The sequence below is a fragment of the Falco cherrug genome, chromosome 7 (assembly GCF_023634085.1).
Source record: "Falco cherrug isolate bFalChe1 chromosome 7, bFalChe1.pri, whole genome shotgun sequence".
Classification (NCBI taxonomy): domain Eukaryota; kingdom Metazoa; phylum Chordata; class Aves; order Falconiformes; family Falconidae; genus Falco; species Falco cherrug.
In genome coordinates, this window is record NC_073703.1 from 54,427 (window position 1) to 79,366 (window position 24,940).

The 24,940-nt window shown below is 50.6% G+C and overlaps 4 non-coding genes across 4 annotated transcripts; 2 read left to right on the top strand and 2 right to left on the bottom strand.

Annotated features, from left to right (window-relative positions):
- Window positions 1-5,637: 5,637 nt before the first annotated feature.
- TRNAM-CAU (transfer RNA methionine (anticodon CAU)) lies at window positions 5,638-5,709 on the bottom strand. Its single transcript has one exon. It is a non-coding gene; the product is annotated as a tRNA-Met (tRNA).
- Window positions 5,710-17,030: 11,321 nt separating this feature from the next.
- Window positions 17,031-17,102, bottom strand: TRNAG-UCC (transfer RNA glycine (anticodon UCC)). The gene has a single exon. It is a non-coding gene; the product is annotated as a tRNA-Gly (tRNA).
- Window positions 17,103-22,525: 5,423 nt separating this feature from the next.
- Window positions 22,526-22,597, top strand: TRNAM-CAU (transfer RNA methionine (anticodon CAU)). The gene has a single exon. It is a non-coding gene; the product is annotated as a tRNA-Met (tRNA).
- Window positions 22,598-22,704: 107 nt separating this feature from the next.
- Window positions 22,705-22,778, top strand: TRNAI-AAU (transfer RNA isoleucine (anticodon AAU)). Its single transcript has one exon. It is a non-coding gene; the product is annotated as a tRNA-Ile (tRNA).
- Window positions 22,779-24,940: the final 2,162 nt, after the last annotated feature.

The window sequence follows — 24,940 nt, forward strand, 5'->3', positions numbered from 1 at the left end:
ATGGTTTTGGGTGCAAGGGACCTTTAGGAACATCCACCTCTGACCTTCTGCCTTAGGCAAGGCTACTTTTACACAAATGAGGCTGTTCTCAGGCCCATCCATCCTGGCCTTGAACATTTCCAGGGAGAGGGCATCCACAACTTCTCTGGACAATCTTTTCTAGTGTCTCACCACCCTCATAAAGAATGAATTTCTTCCTAATGTCTAAAATAAATCTACCCTCTTTAGGTTTAAGACCTTTAGCCCTCATCCTATCACTAGACCCCCTGATAAATAGTCCCTCCCCATCTTTCCTGAAGGTCTCTTGGGAGCCTTCTTTTCCCTAGGCTAAACAACCCCAGCCCCCTCACTCTGTCTTCACAGGGGAGGTGCTCCAGACCCCTCATCATCTTTGTGGTCTTCCTCTGGACTTGCTCAAGCAGGTCCACATCTTTTCTGTGCTGGCGGCCTGAGAGCTGAACCCAGTACTCCAGGTGGGGTCCCACAATAGCAGTGAAGAGGGGCAGAATCCCCTCCCTTGACCTGCTAGCCACACTGCTTTTGATACAACCAGCATTGTGGGCTGTGAGCACACATTGCCAGCTCATAGTCATTTTTTCATACACCAATACCCCCAAGTCCTTCTCTGCAGGGCTGCTCTCAATCCACTCATTGCCCAGCCTGTATCCACATTTGGGATTGCCCCAACCCAGGTGCAGGACCTTGCATTTGACCTTGTTGAGCTTCATAGGTTTGACATGGGCCCAGCTCTCTAGCCTGTCAAAGTTCCTCTGGATGACATCCCTTCTCTCTAGAGTATCAACCACACTGCTCAGCTTGATGTCATCTACAAACTTGCTGAGGGTGCACTCAATCCCACTGTCTGTGTCCCTGACAAAGATGTTAAACAATACTGGTCCAAATATGCCCCTGAGGGACACCACTCATCACTGGCTTCCACCCGGGCATAGACCTGTTGACTGCAACTTTTTGAGTGCAACCATCCAGCCAATTCCTTATCCACAGAGTGGTCCACCCATCAAATCCATGTCTTTCCATTTTAGAGACAAGGATGTTGTTCTGGACAGTATCAAATGCCTCACACAATTAGATGATGTCAGTTGCTCTTCCCTTATCCTCCAGTGTTGTAACACCACCACAGAAGGCCAATGTTTGTCAGGCATGATTTGCCTTTATGGAAGCCACATTGGCTGTCATCAATCACATCTTAGTTTTCCATGTGCCTTAGCATAGTTTCCAGCAGGATCTGCTCTGTGATCTTGCTGGGCACAGAGGGAAGACTGAGCAGCCTGCAGTTCCTGGGTCGTCCTTTTTTCCCTTTTAAAAATGGGGGTTATGTTTCCCCTTTTCCAGTCACCAGGAATTTCACCAGTTGCCACGACTTTTCAAGTTTAATGGATACTGGCTTAGCAAATTCATCTGTGCACATCACATGTGCACATTCAGGTTCCTTAGATGGTGTCAAATCCGATCTTCTCCTGTGGTGGGTGGTACATCATTCTCCCAGTCCGGACCTTTGGATTCTGTGAATTGGATTGTGTCACTAGAGCACTTGCCAGTGAAGACTAAGGCAAAAAAGTTTCTGAGTACCTCTGTCTTCGCCATGTCGGTTGTAGCCAGGTCTCCCATTTCACTCACTGTGGGTACAGTTACTTTCATCTTCCTTTCTTGTCCTGTGTACCTGAAGAAACCCTTCTTGTTATCTTCCACATCCCTAGCCAAGTTCAGCTCCAGCTGTGCTTTGGCTTTCCTGATCCCCTCCTTGCGCTCCCTGGCCATTTCCCTATAATCGCCCCAGGATGTGTATCCCTGGCTCCGCTGCCCATACATTTTGGTTTTGTGGTTTAGTTTGGCTAAGAGGTCTTTATTTAGCCAAGCTGGACTTCTGCCCCCCCTGCCTGACTGCTTTCACATTGGTGTTGAGAGCTTCTTGTACCCTAAGAAAAATGCCTTTCAGCATCTCCCACGTCTTGTTTGCTCCTTTATCTCTGAAGGCAGTTTCCTAAGGGATCGCACACACTGGATCCCTAAACAGCTGACAGCTTTCTTGTGTGAGGTTTAGGGCTGTGCCTCTACTTTTGCCCATCCTGTACCCCTCAAGACTGAGAATTCTACCAGGGCATAATTGCTGCGGTCCAGGCTACCTCCACTCCTGACCTCACCAGTAAGGTCTTCTGTACTAGTAAACAACAGTTCCAGCAGTGCCTCTCCTCTGGTCGAGCTCTCCCTCACCTGTGCTAGGAAGTTGTCCTTAATATATTCCAGAGGTTTCCTGGACTGCTTGCATTTTGCTGTGCTGCTTTTCCAGAACAAGTCTAGGTGGCTGAAGTCCCCTATCAGGATCAGGGCCTGGCAAGCATGATGCTTCCTAACATTGAAACAATTCCTCTGTGTCCCAGATTCATAAGGCAAATTAACTCGGAGGTCACAGTCTAGAGACACACCTCTCCAGGGGTGTGGCAAAGCTCAATGGCAAAGAAAGATCATTGTTGTCTGGAGGACAGTTCTTTGTGGGTGGGAGTGAGGGCCATGAGGACCTTGCTTACTCTTATCAGGTTCTGCCACAGCCTGTTTTTACCTCCCATGTGCCCAGTGAATGAAAGCAGATTCATAACAACAAAGAGCATACCAGAGGGTCAGACAGGTCTCTCTCAAGTGACTTCTCCACGGGATCTTGTGAGGGACTGAAAGAGTTAATGTGTGTTGATGTTCAAACATCCTGGTGAGACAGTCATGCTCAGCATAGCAAGGATAAGGAGCTGGCTCACACAGGATTTGGATCACACAGGACTCAGAGGGCGTGCTGGAGTGTGCACAGTTCTGTGCTCTGTCAGGTCCGGCATGGTAACACACCGTACAGGGCCAGAGGCTATTCAGAGTTTATTTGAGGAAGGGGCTCATGACCACCCAAAAGACCCTTTGCAACCACCCCCTACAATGCCGCCTGTGCAGAAAATCAGGAGGTAAATCCTCGAGGGGTGTAACTGGCGCAATTGAGAGGCGGGGACTAGACTATAAAAGGCACAAGCCAGGGAGCCATGTGCGTGTGTGCCCATCACCAGAGGATCAACCCACCCACCATTGTCAGCGTGGGGTCCAATGGTGCTGCTATCTTTCTTTTCCTGTCATTCTTTCCTTCCTTTTCTTTCCTTCTTCCTCCTATGGCTGTTTCTCAATAAGAGCCCTCCTTGCCAAGGCTTTTTACATTTTCCAAGTTCAAGTTAGCTTTGTTATACTTAAAATGTTTACTTGGTTGTTTGGTGTTGTTTCACTTAATTTAGCCGGGGGCAGGGGGGTGGGAATTTTTGAACCTTAGTTGCTCTCCTCCTGTCTCAGAGGCAGACTGCAACAAATCTCCACAGCCATATTCCCTGACAACTTGACCAGGCCCTCACACATGGGAGTTCAGCTTGGGAAGTGGAGAACCTCTTGGAAACAAGCAAATCAAGGCGTAAGAGGGTGATCAAAGAGATGCTTGTGTCCTTCCCTGAAGGAGACCCACACCCAAATTGACCTGTCTTGCTCAGCAAGATCTTCCCAGAGGCAAAAATCCTGGATGGCCTCCTTTTGAGGAGAGGGGAGGGGAGGGACTCAAAAGCTCACAGCCCTTTTTTCTGGGTCAGGAATGGGGTGGCCCATTCCATACATTTCAAACTACAAAGGGAGATTGGGTCAGTCTCCCAGAGCACCTGGGAGTCATCATGATGTGGAGAGTTGGGAAAAACCCTGAACTCCAGGCAAACATGAGTCATCCTGCTATGGACTTCAGTGGACATGGTGTCCCGGCCTCAGGCGTGCCAGGGATACCAGAGTTCATAGCCTCATCTATCCTCAAGTTCTGCTTTCTGTGCATTCTGTGATTCTGTGATTCTATGAACATTCATACACCAGCTGCCTTTGAAGGCATTGCCTTCTGGTGGCTGCTCAAGGGCCCATGAGACTCTGCACCCCAGAATACCGAGGTTTAGAAGGCACCTCTGGAGGGCCTATGGGATGACTTACGGCTACAAGCAGACCATGCAGTTGTTAAGAAGAAAAAGAAAAGAGCTCAGGGACAAGTTGTCTGGACTGTATGAAAAGTTTATTTGTGAAAAGGTTGTGATGATTGTTAAATCATTATTAAACCATCTTTAAGAAGGAAAAGAAGAAAGGAAAAAAAGGGGGGAGCTGTAGAAGAATTATAGAGGAATGAAGGCAGGTTAATTAACATTGATAATATACAGCTGTGGGCTGGCTTCAGGGGCAGTGGGTTGGCTGACGTGGATAAAGTGCAGCTGTGGCTGGTTCCTACTAGATAGTTAAAGAGCTCTAAGGGGTATAGAAGAGGAGTACCAGACAGAGACCTGGAAGAAGCAGAGGGAGGAGAGAGTCTCAGATGTAGGAGAGGCCCTGGGAGAACCAGAGAGATAAAGGGGGCCTAGATGAGGAGAGGCTGGCTGCATGAGGAGCCCAGAGAAGGAGGAATCTGGGCACAGCAGAGGCAAGAAGTAGGGTGGACTGGCCTGTAGAGGATGGAGAAACAGCACGGATAGTAGATGAACTTTTGAAACCTTGTGGAGGATTGGTGGCTGTGCTGGGGCAAGGTGTGGGAACTACTTATTGAAGTTAACCTGGTATGTGATGGTAAAAGCCTTGTTGTAGCAGGCTAGTTTTGATAGTGCTGCACCATGCAGTGGCGTGCATTAGGGAATGAAGAAAAGCACCGAGTGCAAGTCTGTCGCCTGAAGAGCCAGAGGTAACCTCACAGTCAAGGTCAGAGTGATCTTCTGGCCTATCAGGTACTCAGGTAGCAGGGAGCTCACATGCAGATACCCACGGCATCTTCCTGCTGCCAGCTTGTGAAGCACTCAAACAAGGAGGACTTCTGGAAGAGGACACCCTCGATTTGTTTTTGAAGGGTCGTGGCAATTGAAAGGCCATGGTGGGGCAAGGGAAGGAATAACTAACTCATCCTGTAACTCCAGCGTGGGTTCTCTCCATGCCACAAAACTCACAGACAGCTCAGTGTTGTGGAAGTGGCTGGATCTAGCTGTGTCCAGCACAGGGCAGCCCCTTATCTCTTTGCACAGAGGCCACCCTGCAGTGCTCTGTCTCCCTTCCACTTCCAAAACCTACCCACGTATTCCAAAACCTACCCACATATAATGGGCACAATACAGGGCCCACTGGGAACTCCTGCTCAGCTCTGCTCCTGGCTGGACCTGCATGAGGGCAGGGCAGCAAACAGACTAGGATGGGGAAAACCCTCCAGATGGTCAAGTTGATGGCACTGGTGCTTTCCAATGTAGCACCAGCCTTATCCTCTGCACCTGCAGGTTCCTGGAGGTCCCAACCTGTGGCTTTGAAGCTAGCATTTAAGCTGCCTGAAGGGAAGGGAGGAAACACTGTGTCCCCAGGATGCCCAGCTCCTTGTGGGGAGAGGTCTGCTTGCTGCTCCACACCCACAGCTGAGGGTCAGTTTGGGAGTGCTGGCTGCTACAAAGACAAAGGAGAAAGAAGGTGGCAGTGGCAGAGAGAAGGGACTGAGGGAACAGGAGAGACAGGGCTATGTGTGCCCAGAGAGACCTTAGAGCAGTGCAAGTTAAAACTTTCTGTGCGAAGGTGTCAGCTGTCAGGAGCAGGTTAAAAGAAACTCTGTAGCAGAGGATGGTTTCGATCCATCGACCTCTGGGTTATGGGCCCAGCACGCTCCCGCTGCGCCACTCTGCTCTCCCTGGTACTGCAGCTGGCACCTCCCACACCTCTGCCTAACACTCCCTGGCACTGGCCAGCACACATGTCTCCTTCCTTTCCTCTGTCCTGTACCCTCATCCAGGAAGTAAAATGTCTCCCAGGAAAGTTCACCTCCTGCGCCCCTGCAGTGGATAGTTCAATGGCCTTGCCTTGCCCTGCTTCTCACAATCTGCCCACAACCCTGGATGGGGACTTTCTCTTTGACCACCCAAGCTGGCTCTGCAGGGGCTGAAGCAAACCTTGGATTGAGGGGTCAACCTTATTACTTTGCATGGTGGACAGGAGTTGCTCTCCAATGAGCTTATGAGGGTGCACCCTGCTAGGAAATCCAGCTCTCCAAGGATTGTGAGACTACCTAGTGTCAAAGTCAGTCCTTTGGTTGCCAGGGAGGGAGACAAGGATGCTTTGCATAGAAGGACTGAGGGAAGTAATTCTTCTGTTTCAGCTGTGCACATCACAGTGCCCCAGCCTAATGCATGGAGGACCCAAACAGAGAGGAAAGCAGGGGGGTTGTATATTACAATACAGCTGTGTCAACCAATCAAATTACTTACGTTAAGGAGTGGGCTAATCAGCTACTATTGCTCATGAAATCAGCATGTGCTTGTCCTGTGCAAGTGTTGTGGCTGTACAGTCAGTGGGGTTTTAATCTTCACTGTTCTAAACCAATGACCCGTGCAGGTGGAGGGGATTTGTATGAGATTCAGGTTCATTGCTGTTATGACTGTGGCCTATGCCTGGTGATCTTTGGAAAAAGAAATCTCGTATTATTTTATTGTCTGTATGCTGAGTTCTCAGCCAGTGAGGGTCAGTTTAGGTTGGCTCTTCAAGTCAAGTTGGCCCTGAGTAAAAGCTCTTGGTCCTAGGCAGTGTCTCTTCCTCTAGGCAAGTTGCATAGCAGTTAGCATGTTGTTGCCTTTCACACCAGCTGTGTGGACCCTCCCTTGCCCATGCTGTGCTGTGCTGACTCACAGCTCTTAGCTCAGACCCTCCCTGGCATAGCCCTGACCCTGCTGCTCTCCAACAGCTGAGGGCTGCCCCTGCCACCGGGAAGCCTGCCAGAGAATACCCCCTCCTTTGTGCCTGGTCTGACCGACCAAATCTGCTGAGGGTGGAGGTGGTTCCCAGTCCCCCCAGGGCAGGGCTGTCCCATCCACACTGGGCAGTTGCCCAGCCTTAAATGCTGCTGCCAGGTGCCCCAGGAAAGGTCTGGGCAGGCTGAGCTGGTGGAGCCTTTTGGTGAGGGAGGATGTGGCAGGGGTGATGCCTGTTGGTTTGGGCATGCCAGTGGGAGCAGGACTTTATTGCTGACCCAGGAATTTCCAGGAGTGAGGACAATAGCTGTAGGTCCCGTGGTTGCAGTAAAGTCAATTCTGGGCAGCCCAAAAACAGACTCTGACCCGTAGTTGGCAGAATTCGAAACTGCGCAGGGAAACTCCAATGGATTTCTAGCCCATCACCTTCACCACTTGGCCACAACTACCTGCTCCAGCCCTTATTGACCTGCTGATTGGATGGATGACACCCAGCTCCCTGGCAGTTCCAGGGCAATGCTGTGCTCCAGGCCCTCCTGCTGTGAGCTTCACCAACCATGTGACATGTACCAGGGTTCCAGAGGCCTTTTGAGGCATAAGCCCAGTGGCTACAAATGCAGCTCCCAGTACCTTGTCCTCAGCCAGGCAGCTGGGATATGCTGCCACAGGGATGGTTTTGCTCCCCAACTGGTCTCAGCTGCTTCCAGGGAAGAAGTGAAGGCAGCTGTGTGGACACAAGCAGGGGGAGGTGGGATATTAGACCCCACTTAGTTGCTCATATTTATCTGAGGGGGACTCTAAGCCTGCTGTGAGCACGAGGGTGGGGGCACTGCTGCAGGGAAGACGGTGACCTCCCGGCAGCACCTCCAGCCCCTTGGGGATGCAGGGTAGTGTCAACCCTCAAGCAAAGACCACAACTGCCATGCAGGTTGCTGCTGCGTAGAGGGAATAGTTTGAGAGAGTGGGACAGATCCACAGAAAGGGCAAGGTGGAACCTGGTTGAGAAAAAGTGTGGAGGGGCAAAGGGATAATAAATGGGGGGTGTGGGTGATGTAGAGGGAGAGAGGAGAGAGTTTGTTTTGGTTAGATTGTTTTCTGCCAGCTCTGGCTAGCTTCGCCCAATGCCAGAGCACAGACCTAAATATTAGAAGATCCACAAAAAGCAGTAACTTACATCACTGGATGAAAGTAGATCCAATTCAGTTTTGGTGCTGGAGCAGGAAAATGGTGTTAAGGAGTTGGGATGGAGGTGGTACAAGTGGCAGTACCTTTCTGCAGGCAGGGCAAGGGTGGGAGGAGGTTGCAGAAGAGAGGGTGAGGATGAACAGGGGCTTGAGGGAGTGGGGGGGTGGGGTGTCAGGGGTGTGTGTGTGTGTCTGGAAGAAGGAGGCCAGCCAGCCTATGAGGTGGAGGAGCAAAAGGCACCAGTGCCCACAGGTGCATTGGTGGAAGAGTGGTAAGCATAGCTGCCTTCCAAGCAGTTGACCCAGCTTCAATTCCTGGCCAGTGCAGCTGGCCTCTTCAGCCTGGCTCCACAGCTTCTTACACTTGCTGCTGGCAGGCTCTCCTGATGGAAAAATGCCCAGTTTTCCCCTGGGGTGTCAAGCCACTCCCCTCACCCCCTTGCTGCTTAAAGACAAATTAAGAGCAGTGCTTTCCACCTGTTGGGAAGGCATCAGGCTTGACTCATGACTGCAGTGGTGGTACAGTAGCCAGAAGAGTGGCTTTTTCAGTCTGGCACAGAACCGCACCTTCTGCTGCTGCTGCTTGCACCTGACAGGAAAAGCATGCTGGTGTGGTAGGGTACAGACAAACACCGAAAATGCCTAGGCGCTGGTAAAGGAACGGCATGTGCTTCATGAGGACAGCTCTGCAATTTGGCTGGGTGGTGAGACGAGGCCTATTCTTTCTGTAATAGCTCAAAGGCCTGTATGCCTGATCTGAAGCCACCCTGGAGACACTGACCTGCCCTGTCCAGGCTCCGGAACTGCAGAGACACCCTGAAGTTTACAGGAATTGGATGTAACAATGCTCCTGGTAACTACGAACTGAGGTAGATTATTTCTCTTGCAGCTTATAGACTGTTGGCCAAGGGGAACAAAAGGAGCCTCTCAGAACTGGACTCTCCCCCCAGAGAAGATGAAGTTTCTAAAGTCTCTGATTCCAGGGTTGCTTAAAGCAAAAAGCAGTGTTCTTTGCTGTACTGACAGTCAAAAACCAGTCTGGATGGTGAGGATGCATATAGAGTTTGTCTTTCTCTCTCAGGAGTGCTTTTCTCCTTTACAGTCCATACCCAATCACCTGGAATTTATTCCCACAACATCAATGAAAGAGAGAAGTGCTACCATGGCTGTTTGTCATACGGTTTTGTGAACAATGACTAGAGAAGACTGAAAAGGTAATTCACTAGGTCTGTCATAACTTTCACAAAGAACAATTGCACAACTGGCCCCACAGGGCTGTGATGACCAGGTTACAGGTTCACGGTCAATGACCCTGAAGATTTTTGGTGTTTTGGAATAAGTTCAGGGAGCTCTGTTTGCAACTGGTGGCAAGCTCAGGACAGAAGGACTGCTCTCCCTTGCAGAGCGAGTAGCTGACTGAGGGAGGAGGAGAACAAACCACCACGAGTCTCCAGCGATGCTGCACGAAGTCTTTAATGAGAAGGAGGAAATGCAGTGGCACAGAACAGACTCCAGGACATATGTCTGCAGGGTTCAGGGAGGTACAGAGGGAGAATGGCCCATTTCCCAAGGCCAAACTCCACACAAAGCATTTGCCTTTTCCCATTCTGCTCTACCTGGTGGCAATCCCAGGCCACCAAGAGCAGTCCCTAACTCCAGCACCCTCCTCCCTCTCATCAGGAGATTCAGCAAAGTAGAAGAGAATGAGCCCTTTCTCGAGGGGCTCAGAGAAAACCAGTTTATGAGCCAGAGGAGACACCGCGGGGGGTGGGGGGGGTTGGGGTGGGATGCTGCCATACGGCGAGGAGCAGCAGGCACAGGTCCATCCTGCCAGGTGGGACAAGGACACCCGGCCTGCCTTTAAGGCAAGGGAATGCTCGAGCTGCTGCAGGGTTTCTGTCTTCCTTCCCGCTCCAAAGGGGGTGATCCGCCATCTTCAGCAGTTCAGACTGCAGCGGGGGATAGGCAGACACAGCCCTGATCCCCCCAGACCAAAGGAGCCCCCAGAAGAGATGGGAACCCCCCCAGCGCTGAGGGAGCTCCCAACAGCAGCTGACAGAGAGGATCCCACGGCTGTGCTCTGAGGGAAGGAGGTGAGGATGGGGCCCGGCAGGGTCACCACCACCGGGGAGGCCTCAATGGCCACGGTCGAGTCTGCACAGCGGGCGACACAGGGCTCACTGCAGCTGCTTGCAAGAGGAGTTGGGCCAGAAGCGCCGCAGGGGCGTGGAGGACAGGGTCTGAAGCAAGACATCTCTCGGTGAGGGAGGCAAAGCTGAAACACAGAGCAGACAGTGAGCACGAACCTCGGTATCGGTCTGCCCTTCCTTTCCTCAGCTCTCTCCGTGGACACGCTTTGGTTTAAAAACGGACAGCGTGCCTACGTGTGCCACCACCCTCATTGTGCCCTGCAAGTGGCACGGCACAGGAAGGCTGACTCACTTTTGGAATAGGAGCCAGCAGAGTGGGTTTCAAGCACCTGTGGAAAGACTGATCGTACCCCATCTCCAGAAAAAACATTGTGCTGAAGAAGGTGCTGGATGCACTGGGGCATTTGGTTAGAGACCATCTGCTGGTGGCAGAAGTTCTGTTGGGCAGACCTCCCTGCCGCTGAGCCCCATTGATCCCCTTCTGCTGGAAAGAACCCCCCTCCTCTTCCCCAGCCAGCCCCATCAAAAGGGAAAGAGGTGACAGCCCTTAAAGAGTTCTACTGCAGGGCCAAGCTGAGGCAGCCCAAGGATCAACCTGAGTAGCCACCGTGACAGCCATTCAGCCCACAGCGAGAGATGGAGTGGACTCAGGCTTACCTCGTTCCTCGAGGAGAGGCAGGCAAGAGAGGAGGATGCAGGGCCTGGAGCAGCGCAGGCTTTTATGCTGTGTCCCAGGGCCCTGGGGGGCCACTGACATTCCTTCCTCATGAAGCATCTGAAAACCCAGTAGCTATTGCTTGCTGAGGCTTTGTTGGTGATTAAGCCCTTGCCTCTTTCATCTGATGTGTTTTGCTCCTGCTGCATATCGTCTAACATCAATATAATTAATTTGTGTCCAAACCTGCTAAGACCAATTGGCTTGATGTTCTCAGGCTAGCTGTGCAGATATTTTAAGTAGCTTTCCATCACATGAGTTGTGTTCATTTTGTTGCTTTCTTCCTGGTGAGCTTGGCCACCAGTCATGGTGAGATTCAGCTATTAGGGACACCTCGAGTCAGTTCTCAAGCACATTCGGGGCACAGCCTCAGTCTAAGCCTGGGAGGCATCTCTCTCCTAGGGGGCCATTTAGGCTCACAGGTGATGGTGGGAGAAGAGATTCACATCTCCAGAGATGTAATAAAGCTCAATGGCAAGGAAGGACCATTGTGGGTGGGAAGGAGGCCTCCTGTAGGCATGAGTGAAGGCCATGAGGACCTTGCTTATTCTTATTGGGCTCTGCCACAGCCTGTTTTTTCTGTCTATGAGCCAGGGAACAAAGGCAGATTAATAATGGCAAAGAGTATGCCTGAGGGTTAGGCAAGCCTCTCTCAAGTAATTTCTCCATGGGATCTCTACAGTCATGCCCATGAAAACTTGTCCATGCCCTCACACTTCTCCCAACCAGGGGTCTGGGCTCAGCTTGGGAAGTGGAGAACCTGTCAGAAACAAGGAAATCAATGCATAGGTGGGTGTTGCTTTTATTCAGGGGTACACGAGCCATTGAGCAGCCACCAAAAGGCAATGTCTTGGAAGACAGAAAATGTAGGACATTGCATAGAAGCACCAGTTGATTAAGAATGGTGCTAAAGCATGTAGAAATGGCCTTAAAGAAAACGGCACTTGGGGCTTGAGCTCTAGTATCCCCGGCAGCTCTGAGATTGGGGCACCGTGTCCACTGAAGTCCATAGCACCATGATTCATCTCTGTGGAGAGTTCAGGGGTTTTCCCAACTCTTCCACACTACAATGACTTCCAGGTGCTCTGGGAGACTGATCTAATGTCCCTTTGTAGTTTGAAATGCAGGGAAGGAGCCACCTCATTCCTGACCCAAGAAAAAAAAGTCAGGAGCTTTTGGGTCCCTGCCCTGAGCCTCTCCTCAAAAGCAGGCCATTGAGACCTTTGGCCTCCGCGATGACCTTGCTGAGCAAAACAGGCCAATTTGGGTGTGGGTCTCTTCTGGAGAAGGATGCAGGCATCTTTTTGATCACAAAACCAGGATGTGGTAGAGCCTGATGAGCATAAGCAAGGTCTTCATGGCCATCATTCCTGCCCACAGTGGGCTTCCTTCCAGCCCACAATGGACTTTCCTTGCCATTGAGCTTTGCCACATACCTAGTGAGATGAGTCTCTTCTCCTGTATGAGACTGTGCAGTCTTCATGTCCACCTTGAACTTACTCATGGTCTGCAATGACTTGTGGAGAGACATGTCTCCCAGGTTTAGCATGAGTGTCTGCCCTGAAAACACTTGAGAGCTGACTTGATGTGTCCCTCAGTGGAATTTGATTGTGACTGGTGGCCATGTTGAAGACGAAAAAGGCAAAGTGACAAAGGCAAACCCACTAAAAATCTCCTTGTTCACTAGCCTTGGTGTTAATTGGCTGTATGAAGTTGGGTCAAAAATCAATCATACTAATGTTCAGTAGAATGCAGCAGGAGCAAAACGCATCAGATGAAAGAGGCAAGGGCTTAATCACCAACAAAGCCTCAGCAAGCAATAGCTACTGGGTTTTCAGATGCTTCATGAGGAAGGAATGTCAGTGGCCCCCCAGGGCCCTGGGACACAGCATAAAAGCCTGCGCTGCTCCAGGCCCTGCATCCTCCTCTCTTGCCTGCCTCTCCTCGAGGAACGAGGTAAGCCTGAGTCCACTCCATCTCTCGCTGTGGGCTGAATGGCTGTCACGGTGGCTACTCAGGTTGATCCTTGGGCTGCCTCAGCTTGGCCCTGCAGTAGAACTCTTTAAGGGCTGTCACCTCTTTCCCTTTTGATGGGGCTGGCTGGGGAAGAGGAGGGGGGTTCTTTCCAGCAGAAGGGGATCAATGGGGCTCAGCGGCAGGGAGGTCTGCCCAACAGAACTTCTGCCACCAGCAGATGGTCTCTAACCAAATGCCCCAGTGCATCCAGCACCTTCTTCAGCACAATGTTTTTTCTGGAGATGGGGTACGATCAGTCTTTCCACAGGTGCTTGAAACCCACTCTGCTGGCTCCTATTCCAAAAGTGAGTCAGCCTTCCTGTGCCGTGCCACTTGCAGGGCACAATGAGGGTGGTGGCACACGTAGGCACGCTGTCCGTTTTTAAACCAAAGCGTGTCCACGGAGAGAGCTGAGGAAAGGAAGGGCAGACCGATACCGAGGTTCGTGCTCACTGTCTGCTCTGTGTTTCAGCTTTGCCTCCCTCACCGAGAGATGTCTTGCTTCAGACCCTGTCCTCCACGCCCCTGCGGCGCTTCTGGCCCAACTCCTCTTGCAAGCAGCTGCAGTGAGCCCTGTGTCGCCCGCTGTGCAGACTCGACCGTGGCCATTGAGGCCTCCCCGGTGGTGGTGACCCTGCCGGGCCCCATCCTCACCTCCTTCCCTCAGAGCACAGCCGTGGGATCCTCTCTGTCAGCTGCTGTTGGGAGCTCCCTCAGCGCTGGGGGGGTTCCCATCTCTTCTGGGGGCTCCTTTGGTCTGGGGGGATCAGGGCTGTGTCTGCCTATCCCCCGCTGCAGTCTGAACTGCTGAAGATGGCGGATCACCCCCTTTGGAGCGGGAAGGAAGACAGAAACCCTGCAGCAGCTCGAGCATTCCCTTGCCTTAAAGGCAGGCCGGGTGTCCTTGTCCCACCTGGCAGGATGGACCTGTGCCTGCTGCTCCTCGCCGTATGGCAGCATCCCACCCCAACCCCCCCCACCGCCCGCGGTGTCTCCTCTGGCTCATAAACTGGTTTTCTCTGAGCCCCTCGAGAAAGGGCTCATTCTCTTCTACTTTGCTGAATCTCCTGATGAGAGGGAGGAGGGTGCTGGAGTTAGGGACTGCTCTTGGTGGCCTGGGATTGCCACCAGGTAGAGCAGAATGGGAAAAGGCAAATGCTTTGTGTGGAGTTTGGCCTTGGGAAATGGGCCATTCTCCCTCTGTACCTCCCTGAACCCTGCAGACATATGTCCTGGAGTCTGTTCTGTGCCACTGCATTTCCTCCTTCTCATTAAAGACTTCGTGCAGCATCGCTGGAGACTCGTGGTGGTTTGTTCTCCTCCTCCCTCAGTCAGCTACTCGCTCTGCAAGGGAGAGCAGTCCTTCTGTCCTGAGCTTGCCACCAGTTGCAAACAGAGCTCCCTGAACTTATTCCAAAACACTAGAAATAAGGAAGCAGGCAAGAGAAAGACTAAAAAACATCAGGAGAATGGAGCACGAGTCTGCAACCTGATGATCACGGCCCTGTGATAGCTCTCAATGTCAGCCTTGACTTCCATCACTCAAAGCATTTCACAGCTGATCTCTTTTCCTCTGCCAGTACTGCCCTGACAGAAACAATCTTATGAACTGGGCTGAGATGGCAACACTTCCAGAGGTGGCAAGAAAAATGGACATGTGCACTCTTCTGAGTTGTGGAGGACATCTTTCAGAAACATGCAGGGTCAGGTTGCCTTTCTGGGCCTGAATCTCTGTCAGAATCTTTGCATCTGGAAGTCAGGTTTTATACCTTGTTGCTTTTTGCTGATGCACCTTGCTACTCACAGGTGTTTTGGAGGAGAAAAGTACCCAAGCTGCTCAGGGTAATCCAAATGCTTCTACATGCAAGCATGCAACCAAGAATGAAGGAATATCCAGTGTCACTGTTTAGTCTCACAGATGGATGCATTTCTCTCCTCAAATACTATGCCACCTAAACCTCTCAACAGTCACTGCAGCTTGAGGTCCATGAACTCGGCGATAGGTACATGTCTTCCTCTGATGGAATGCTCTCACTTCTGCTTTCTCTCTTGGTCCAATCTGCTCCCAGCAGCAAGTGGAAAGCCTTCTGCAAAGTTTCCTTCCTCTGCAGGAGACCTGGATATCTGCATACCAAGTGCCCTTTACAGGGAATCCATGGCTGTCATTGTGTATCTGATTCCCATTTCTGCACACAGCTAGGGGCTCTGTCAGCTCTACCAAAGCAACTCTGGGGTGATCAAGGACTTGGTTCATCTGCCGTACAAGAACAGGCTGGGAGAGCTGGGTTTGGTGAGTCTGGGGAAGGGAAGGCCAAAGGGGGCACCTTATGTACATCTCTAAACACCTGGGATGGGACAGGGGACAGACAGACATCAGAGCCATCCTTTTGTCAGTGGTGCCTAGGGGCAGGGCAAGAAGCAATTGACAGAGGCAGAAATACAAGAAATGCCACACACAGTAATCCTGTTTTACTGTGAGGGTGGTCAAAGACCAGTGTCCCAATTGGTCAGGTGTGAATGTGAACACAGACCCTTTGACTGGTCCTCTCAACTGTTTTTTGCAACCTTTGTATGAAAAACTGCCATTAAAATTCCCTCTTTCCTTGGTGTTGTGGGAATAAACTCCAGGGGATGGAGATGGAGTCAAAAGCGGGTAAGTGCTGGTTTTCAGCTCTAGGCATAGTCAGTGTGACTGCAAGATGGATTAGGGTGGGCATTTCAGCAGAGAACTGAGCGATCACAAACCCCCTCTTTGCAATTCCACCTGATTGTAGCATTGCTGATGATGGAGTAGGAGTTTGCAAATACTCTGCCAACCTGAACCCTCTATACAACCCCACTGCCCAGACTGATTTTTGACTGTCAGCACATCAAAGAACATTGGTTTTTTTGCTTTAGGGAACCCTGTAATCACTGACTTGAGAAACTTCATCCCCTTGAGTTAAAGAGTCTAGTTGTAAGGGACTCCCTGTGTTTCCCTTGGACCACAGGCCATAAGCTGCAAGAGAATTGAGGGGGGTTTACTTCTGAGTTACCAGAAACATCATTACATCAAGTTCCAGTAAAACTCAGGATGCCTCTGCAATGCCAGAGCCTGGATAAGGTAGGTTAGTGGCCTTGCACATGCGCTGTGGATATAGTGTCTGTGAGACCTGCAGTCTTGGTTGTTAAGCAGAGTATTTCAATCCAAGTTACAGTGTGTACCATTGTCTGTTTTCAGGAAAGAGTGCTATAGAGGAAATAATGCTGTGCTCTGAACACAGACATTGTACATACCAGCATTCCCTCTGAAGGGCATGAAACTCCACATTTGACCAGCCAGCACTGGGGAGATGGAAAAGATGAAGAAAGATGGAGAGCAAAGTCACTCCAGTATGATTTTGAGACATTATCTAAAGAGCGGGCATCCTCCCACTGTATCGCCAAATTGCATACGCAGCCTTGGTCCCCACCTAGGCATACTTGATCTTCATCTTTGACCTGCCACGGTAGCATGCTTTTCTTGCCAAGTGCCACAAGCAGCAGCAACAGGTCCAGCTCTGGGCCAGACCAAAAATCCCTTTCCTCTGGCTCCTGTACCGACACCACAGTGAAGATCCTAGCCTGGAGCCACTTCAGCAGGAAGAATACATTGGTCTCAGCAAGGTGTCCTCCAGGGCCCCAATCAGCTAACGCTGTATGAGTACTTCTCACTAGCAGCAGCATCTGGGATCCTTGGTAGAGAAAATGGGGAGAACCAGGGATGAAGAGAAAGCATGCCCAGGAAAGCAGATGTATCATGGCAGGGAACAGAGGACCAGAGTAGAGGTTGTAACCTCTCACCTAGGGGTTACAGGGCTACCTCAGTGCTGCTCTGATCACAACTGTCTGGGGTTGCACAATACAGTTTACAAGGTCCGGGGCTGTTCTTGTGGGACCCAGAGACAAGATTGAGGATATCCCCCCCCTTTACAAACCTGAGAGCATGCACAGATGCTTCGACTGGGGGAGACATAGGTGTTGTCAGAGGCTGTAGACCCACTGGGAGGAGCAGGGTAGAGCTATATGCCTTGCAAGCATGGCTTTCACAGCGAGATGCCGCGGCTCTGTGCTGTACTTCCTTACTGGTGGGGGCTCAACTTGCTGGGGGAAGCTGGGCAGGCGATTTCGGAGCACCAGGGGCAAGGCGCTGTGGAGGCTTGATAAATAAAAAGCTGCATGCGTTGGCCGGGAATCGAACCCGGGTCAACTGCTTGGAAGGCAGCTATGCTCACCACTATACCACCAACGCAACTACGTATGTATTTTTCCTGCTCCTTCAGTTCACAGGCTGCCTGGCCTCCTCTTTCCAGTGTCCTGCATGCATACTACCATAAGGTACTGCAGAATATATATGTTTCTGTATGTGTGAGTTGTTGACTACAAAACCTCAAGCTGCAGTAGCCACTGACTAGGAAGATCAGCATCAGGGAGTGCCCTGGATTGGAGCGCGACACTGGACAAACCTTGTCCTGTGAGTACCTGTGTGAGTGCCGGTGGTGCTTTTGGGGGCGCTAGTGATGAAGCCTTCCGCTCCACACAGACCAGTTTGCCATGCTAAGAGGCTCTTTGGTAGCGCTGGCTGCTAAGATCACAAAGAGAGGAGAAGATGGCGATGGTGGAGAGAAGGCGCTGAGGGAACAGGAGAGTCATGGCCATGGGTGCGCAGGGAGCTGGAGAACAGAAGTGCAGGCTAAAACTTGCTGACAGATGCAAGGAAGAGGCAGCAGCTGCTGCTGGAGCAAGGGGAAAAAATCATTTAGCAGAGGATGATTTTGATCCATTGACCTCTGGGTTATGGACCCAGCATGCTCCCACTGTGACACTCTGCTCTCCCCAGCACCTCAGCTGGGACCTCTCGGGTCCTGCCAGCACCAGCACTTGTGCCACTTGTGCTCATGCTTCTTTCCCTTCCTCCAACCTGTGCTCTGCATATACTTTTCCTTTTGCTAAACAGGCTGAGCCCTCTGCACAAGTTTTCTACACAATTGTGGATGCTCACCAGGGACACCTGGCTCACCCCAAACTCCATGGTAGGATCACTTTTGAAGTGATGCTCCGTTATTTTATCTGCTCCCTCTCTGAACCCACTTGTAGGGTCAGTGTGGTTTGTCCTCCCACTTCTAAGATGGTTGGATCCCCTTCTAAGATTGGTTTGTCCAACCTTCTGTGACTGGTTTAGTGCATATAAGTGACCTATCGTATTTATATATGCTGTTATATTGTGTTAGGATTGCATGGCAAGGTTTTGGTAGCAGGGAGGGTTACGGGGTGACTTCTGTGAGAAGCTGCCAGAAGCTTCCCCCGTGTTCAGCAGAGCCAATGCCAGCCAGCTCCAAGACCTGCTGCTGGCCAAGGTTCCCTTCAGCAACACTGGTACACCTCTGGGTTATGTAAGAAGAAAAAAAAGTTACTGCACAAGAGCAATTGCATCTGGAGAGAGGAGTGAGAATATGTGAGAGAAACAACTCTGCTGACACCCAGGTCAGTGAAGAAAAGGAGGAGAAGGTGCTCCAGGTGCTAGAGCAGAGATTTCCCTGCAGTCTGTGGTGAAAACCATGGTGAGGCAGGCTGTCCCCCTCAGCCCATGGAGGTTCATGGTGGAGCAGATATCCACCTGCAGCCTGTGGAGGACCCCATGCCAGATCAGGGGGATGCCCAAAGGAGGCTGTGACCCCATGGGAAGCCTGCGCTGCAGCAAGTTCTTGATAGGACCTGTGGGCCCATGTAGAGAGGAGCCTAGGCTGGAGCAGAGTTGCTGGCAGCACTTGACCCCATGGGGGACCCATGCTGGAGCAGTTCCTGAAGGACTGTGGCCCATGGGAGGGACCCAGGCTGGAGCAGTTTCTGAAGAACTGCAGTTTGTGGTAAGGACCCACATTGGAGAAGTTTGTGGAGGACTGTCTGCCATGGGTGGGACCCCACTCTGGAGCAGGAGAAGAGTCTGAGGAGTCCTCCGCCAAGGAAGATGGAACAGAAGAGATAACATCTGATGAGCTGACCACAACCCCCATTCCTCATACCCCTGCACTGCTCAGGGAGAGTAGATAGAGAATTAGGGAGTAAAGTCAAGCCTGAGAAGAAAGGAGGGGTGGAGGGAAGGTGGTTTAAGAGTTTGTTTTATTTCTCATTATCCTACTCTGATTTGATTGCTAAAAAATTAAAATAATTTCCCAAAGCTGAGTCTGTTTTGCCCATGATGGTAATTGCTGAGTGATCTCCCTGTCCTCATCTTGACTCATGAACCTTTTATTATATTTTATCTCTCCCCTGCACAGTTGAGGAAGGGAATGATAGAGTGGCTTTGGTGGGCAGCTCACATACAGCCAGGATCAACCCACCGTATATAATATTGATAGGTTTTCTTTACTAGTGGTAAGTTTTTAGTAACTTGTAGTTTTATATATACATTTGTTGCTGCTATTATTGTGTCACTGTTATTGATTGTCACTGTTATTGATTGTTGCTATTATTTATTGCCATTATTATTGATTGCTGCTATACTATTGATTGCTGGTAATAATTTTTAATAGCTTGATATAGAGCTATATTTGCTTTATTAATCACAGGGATATTTGCTAGTGCTGATTTTTCTGCTATTTGTGGTAATCTGTAATAAAAGTAGAGAAACTTTGAGGATAAAGCCTCTATATCCTTGTGCATTATGGAATCTTACAAACACACAGTCACGACATGTACACAGCCATAGGCCAGGTAGCCCTTTAGGTTGTGATGGCATGGACAGCTCAACGACACCTACAGCTTTCATCAGCTGAACTGCACCCAGGACTGCATTCACCATAGTAGATCTTTATTCTACATGCTGTGAATTCAGGCACTAAAGTTTCTTTCTGTGGGATCTGGCTTCCTCCAGTCTTTATCCCCCCTCCTTATCTCCCTTATTAGATACAAGAAAAGAAGCAATAGCAGTTATTGGAGCTTCTGCTGGGTTTGAGTCACAGCACCCATCCTGCTCCTGCACTATGCACAAAATCTGTGCAGGACTTGCCATAATAATAATTATTGATTGGATATTATCATTCTTGCCCATATTGCCTCCCTCAAAATGGCATGACAAGCAGACCTGAAGCCCTTGTTATCTATCTGCAGCTCAGATAATATGATCACATTTTTAGAAATTTTGTTTTCCAGGTCAGTGCTGAAAGTGCTGGGCCACAGAGCTCTTAGAATTACCTAGAAACATGACAGCAGTGTTTAACATGGCAAGGGAGAAAAAACAAAAAAGTCAGTCCTGCAGTCATCCAGAGACAGGACCCTTTAAGGAATGGTCTGAAGACTTGCTGATGAGGTCTCAAAGGCCTCTATGTAGAATTGTGCTCCTGTATACAACAAGCAGTCACAGCCTGCTCTAAAATGTCAGAAATTCACTGAAGCCTGTGGAACCATGGCTACCTAAAGACACTTTAGATTACTCCCCCATATATGATTTCAAGGATAGAAAGGAAACACAAAAATCTGGTCCCATTAAGATGGGACCAATGGGTGGCTGATTGTCTTATTTTCATGTGGCAAGGCTCAAATTTTGGTCTCCTTCAGCCTTGCTTGTAAACTTCCTCAGTCTCAGTCTTGTAAGTTCTTGCACCCCAATGTCCGTGACTTTATTTTTGAGAGATACATTGCACATGTTCATATCAGACATAACTGAGAAAATAGGTTGGATTGGTGTTTATCTTTACAGAAAGATGCTAAATCCTCTTTCTTTTTTTTTTTTTTTTTGTATGTGTAAATTACATTTTGATAAATAAGCTTATGCTATGTTTGGGCAGAACAGTGAACTGCAAAGAGCAATAGTGTTAATATTTGTTAATGTCAATGTCAGTGTCAATGTCGATGTCAATGTTAATATCAATATTACTGAGGTGGCGATTTGAAACAAGCTTCATAAGTCAACAGTAATTATTTTTTTGAGATTTTAGTGTCAAATACAGTCCTCCAGAAATTGTGGACTTTACAGGGTGCTGATACTGGACTAATCACTCCTAACTTTCTGCATATAAATTGATAACTTCTAAGGCTAGTTTTGCCTTAGATGCCACAGGTGAGCAGAGCATATGGACACAGCTCTTGAGACCAACCCTGAGATGAGTGGGGGCACCCTAGAAGCTCTCTAGTCCCACCTCATCCCCAAAGCAGGGTCAGCTTTTGAGGTCAGCCCACATTATTCTGGGCTTCATACAGCTGGGTCTTGAAAACTTCCAAGGACAGAGGTTGCACAACCTCCCTGCATGACCTGCTCCACTACTTGACTGTCTTCAAGGTCAAATAGCATGCCCTTACATGCCATCTGCACCTTCTGCCGTAGCCCAGTTCTCAGACTTGGACATGGCTCAAACATGAGAGGTCCCTTTCTCTGAGCACAGCCTCAGTACACACCTCAGTACCGCCGTAGGGCGAGCTACAAACTCTCACCAGGCAGCAAGGGCCCCATGAGCTAGGTTAGCTAGTACCTCTCATGAGCCCTTGTTGGGTGCTTGGATGACCTCTTTGGGAGATCAAGGCAAAGCATTTGTGAGATGGTGTGTTGCTGTTTCTTATCCCAGTGCCCTAGCAGGTCCTGCACACCCAGGTGGCTTAAGCAGGCAGGACCAGGGGACAGAGCTGTGACTTGTGACAGGCCTGATTTTGGCATCAGCACACTGACTGGATGCTAGCAGTTGAGTCTGTCGATAAAATCTAACAAGATGCCTGAAGCAGAGATGCGCTACAAGACAGGAACACCTTGACAGGGTCAGCAACTCCTGGGGACTGTCATCCCAGGACACAAGAAAAGGAAAGGGCTTAGCCAAAAAAATGGTATACCACCAATGTGGCATAACACTAATTCCCAGGAGGCCCACTCCACCCCCTTGCACCCATTGGAACTGGGACATGGGAGTGGAGAGAGGAAGGCAGGCAGTCATTGCCAGAAACGCACCACAAGGCCAGACAGGCTCTGTGCTGGGTAAGCACATGGGTGACAGCCTCAGCTTCTCCAAAATGAGTGGCTGACAGTGTCCTCCTTTTGTGCCTGACTCTTGCTCCTATAGAGCTGGTGTGAAGACACTGATGCTATTTGATGTAGATGTGAGGTATGTAATGTGCTGCATAGCCCAGGTCCAAGGCTTTATGTTCTTTGCTTTTTTCCAAAAATATTTGTCTCCCAACTGCCAGCAGTTTTGCAAACCAGGCCCCCAAATTTGTAAGAAACTTGTGCAAAAACCCCCACCCACCTTCATTCTTTTATATTCACTACAGGATACATGCCTGTTTTTCCAAAATGTTATGTATAGGCAGTTGTATCCAACAGGTCAATGGCAGCTCCTGCCAGGCAGGCTGAATAATAGAAGATTCTAGGTGGGCTTTTCCAGCTTTCAGGTGGGGGACTTCATCTCCAGTCCCCGGGAGAAGGTCAGAGCTCTCACAGCAGACGGGACAGCCACACACTGTGGTGCCTTCACTCATAGCCACCCAGTCTAGGGGGACAGCAGAGCTGTTAACATCACCTGGCATGAGATGTGCATGCTGCTAGGATGAATGTACCATCACTGCTCACCCAGTCCTGCAGGACGCCCCCATTGCAGCATCCCCCAGAAATGGGGGGTGGGCAGAGCCTCCCGTGGGAGCAGCCCCCACGGCTGACGTCCGGAAGATGGGATGAAACTATTCACTTATAGCAGCAGAGTGGCGCAGCGGGAGCGTGCTGGGCCCATAACCCAGAGGTCGATGGATCGAAACCATCCTCTGCTAGACAATTTTTATTTATTGTCATTTTTCCCAGCGACGGGGGCGGCTACTAGCTGCCGCACAGGGTCGGCAGGAGAGTTGGGCCGGCGCCGAAAAACACTTGGCAGATGGGCCGGTTAGCTCAGTCGGTTAGAGCGTGGTGCTAATAACGCCAAGGTCGCGGGTTCGATCCCCGTACGGGCCATACCTGTTTTCCTTTCGGTTTTGGATTTTTTTTTTTTTGTTTTTGAATGCGAGTTAGTTGGCTTGGTTTCCCCGGCCCGGCCCGGCCCTCCCTTTCACCTCGCCCAGCGCTGGACAGTGATCGTGCAGGAACCCGCAGGGCTCTCGCCCGGGCCATGCAAGCTAGGGCATGTGTGGAAGCAAGCCAAAACAAACAACAAAAAAAACCAAGCCAGAGGATGGAAAAACCTATTGCCGATTAGCAGAGGATGGTTTTAGAGCCATAGACCTCTGAGTTATGGGCCCAGAAGACTTCCACTCTACCACTCACTGCCACACTTCTACCCCTGCCTGTTTAGAGGCATTTGTACTTGCCCTCCGTGCCTGCATTTGGAGATGTTCCAACAGGGGTCCTGCCTGAACCCCTCAGCCCGGGGGTTGGTCCCCTGGGAGAGCTTCACCCTCTAGTCTCCCCCCATGCTTTCCCTACTCCTTCTTTTGCAGGTTTTTGCTCATATTCAAAGGACAAACTTCACTGCACACTACAACCAATGGTGCCCATTTAAGCAGTGAAGAATTGTCAAAAAACAGCTTTGAACAGAAAGTCAGTGACTAGTCAGTGTGCAACACATACACCTGATTAAGCACCTGAATAGCATCACAAATGGGATCAAGCAAAACACACAAAATACATCATAGCTTGCTGCACTGGAGGAGAGACCAAGTCTGCTGCTCATCTGGGAACTCAGTGCTTCTCATGCCAACTAGCCTCTGGGGAGAGGTTTCCCTTCCTCCCACTTTGTCCCTTTCTTTTTTATTTTTTTCCTATAATAAACGTTTATCATTAGACCCAACGTATGCCACCAGTTGCAGACACTGTTAACAGTTCTTCATGCCTGCGAGCCTGCACCAATATCCTCTGTGTAACACCTCTGGGATGTTCTGCCAGGTGCTGCCCAATCCAGCAGCCAACGCAGCCAAGGCTGCCACGGCTCCAGCTTCAGCCAGCACAAGGGCTGACCGTGTATCTCCAGGAGACACATACACCCCAAAATGGTAGATGGGTAGTGAGATGATATACAGCCCTTTTCATATCCCTCTGTTTTCCCACATTTGTGGCTCCCCCAAAGAACCTTGATCCCTCCTTTTCCCCATGTTTGGTTCCTCCCCCTGAACATCCCATAATAAGTCTTGTACAATTCAAAATGCTCTTCCTTGTGCCCTGTAATGTGCCCCTCACCCCTAAGCAGTCACCCTCCCAGTCCAAGAGGTGATCAGGAGAGCCACCCATGGATCATCATGATGGGTGTGACCTCCTAGCCCCCGGACAGCCCTGGGAGCAGCCAGGTCAGGGGATCCCTGGCACTGTGGAGGTTCCCAGGGTTCCTCCACCTCTTGTCCCTCTGCTCCTCTTCATTCACAGAGATGAGCCTTTAATCACGTAACCTAATGCTGTCTCATAGAGCCAGGATGGGGCGGCTGCCTGCACCCCAGCCCTGGGGGATGCTCCTGGGGGGAAGCCTGCGTGCATCCACTAGCCCCGAGATGCACCCATGGAGGATGCCCTGCAAGAGCCACCCCACAGAAACCCTTCCAACAGGAAGTGTGTGCTTTTTCCAACACACCACTTCTTTCTGCACAAAGCCTCAACCTGATCGCTCCCTCTCCCCTCACTGCAGCAGTTTTGGGAGTGAACCAGGCAGGAAAGACCAGTGTTAGCCCCTGCCCCTACCAGCCCTGGCCTCTCTTGCTCCTCTCCATGCCAGCCCTAGCTGATCCTGACACCTCCCATCCCACTCCACATCCTGTCCTGTCCCTTCCAGAGTGCCCCTTGCACCAGCCTCAGAGGATTCACAGCCCCGTGCCTTGCCAGGGCTGGCACTGCCTCAGCCCTTCGTACCCTGGAACCCTGAGGCTGAGGTGCCATGGTGGACTGCCCCAAGGTGCTGCAGCTCAGCCATGCCCCAGCTGCTGCGCCTCGCTGCAACACCACAGGAGCACCTTCTGCATCCTTTAGCTGCACTTTCTGTCGCAGCTCAACCAATTTTCCATTCATCCTGTAGTCCACACATCCTGGCCTACCTCCTCTGTGAGGTGGCAGGGTCACTCTGGGAGACCGCACCGGAAGGCTTCCTGAAGGCAAGGAAAACTACCCCCACAATTCATACATCATCCACCCAGCCA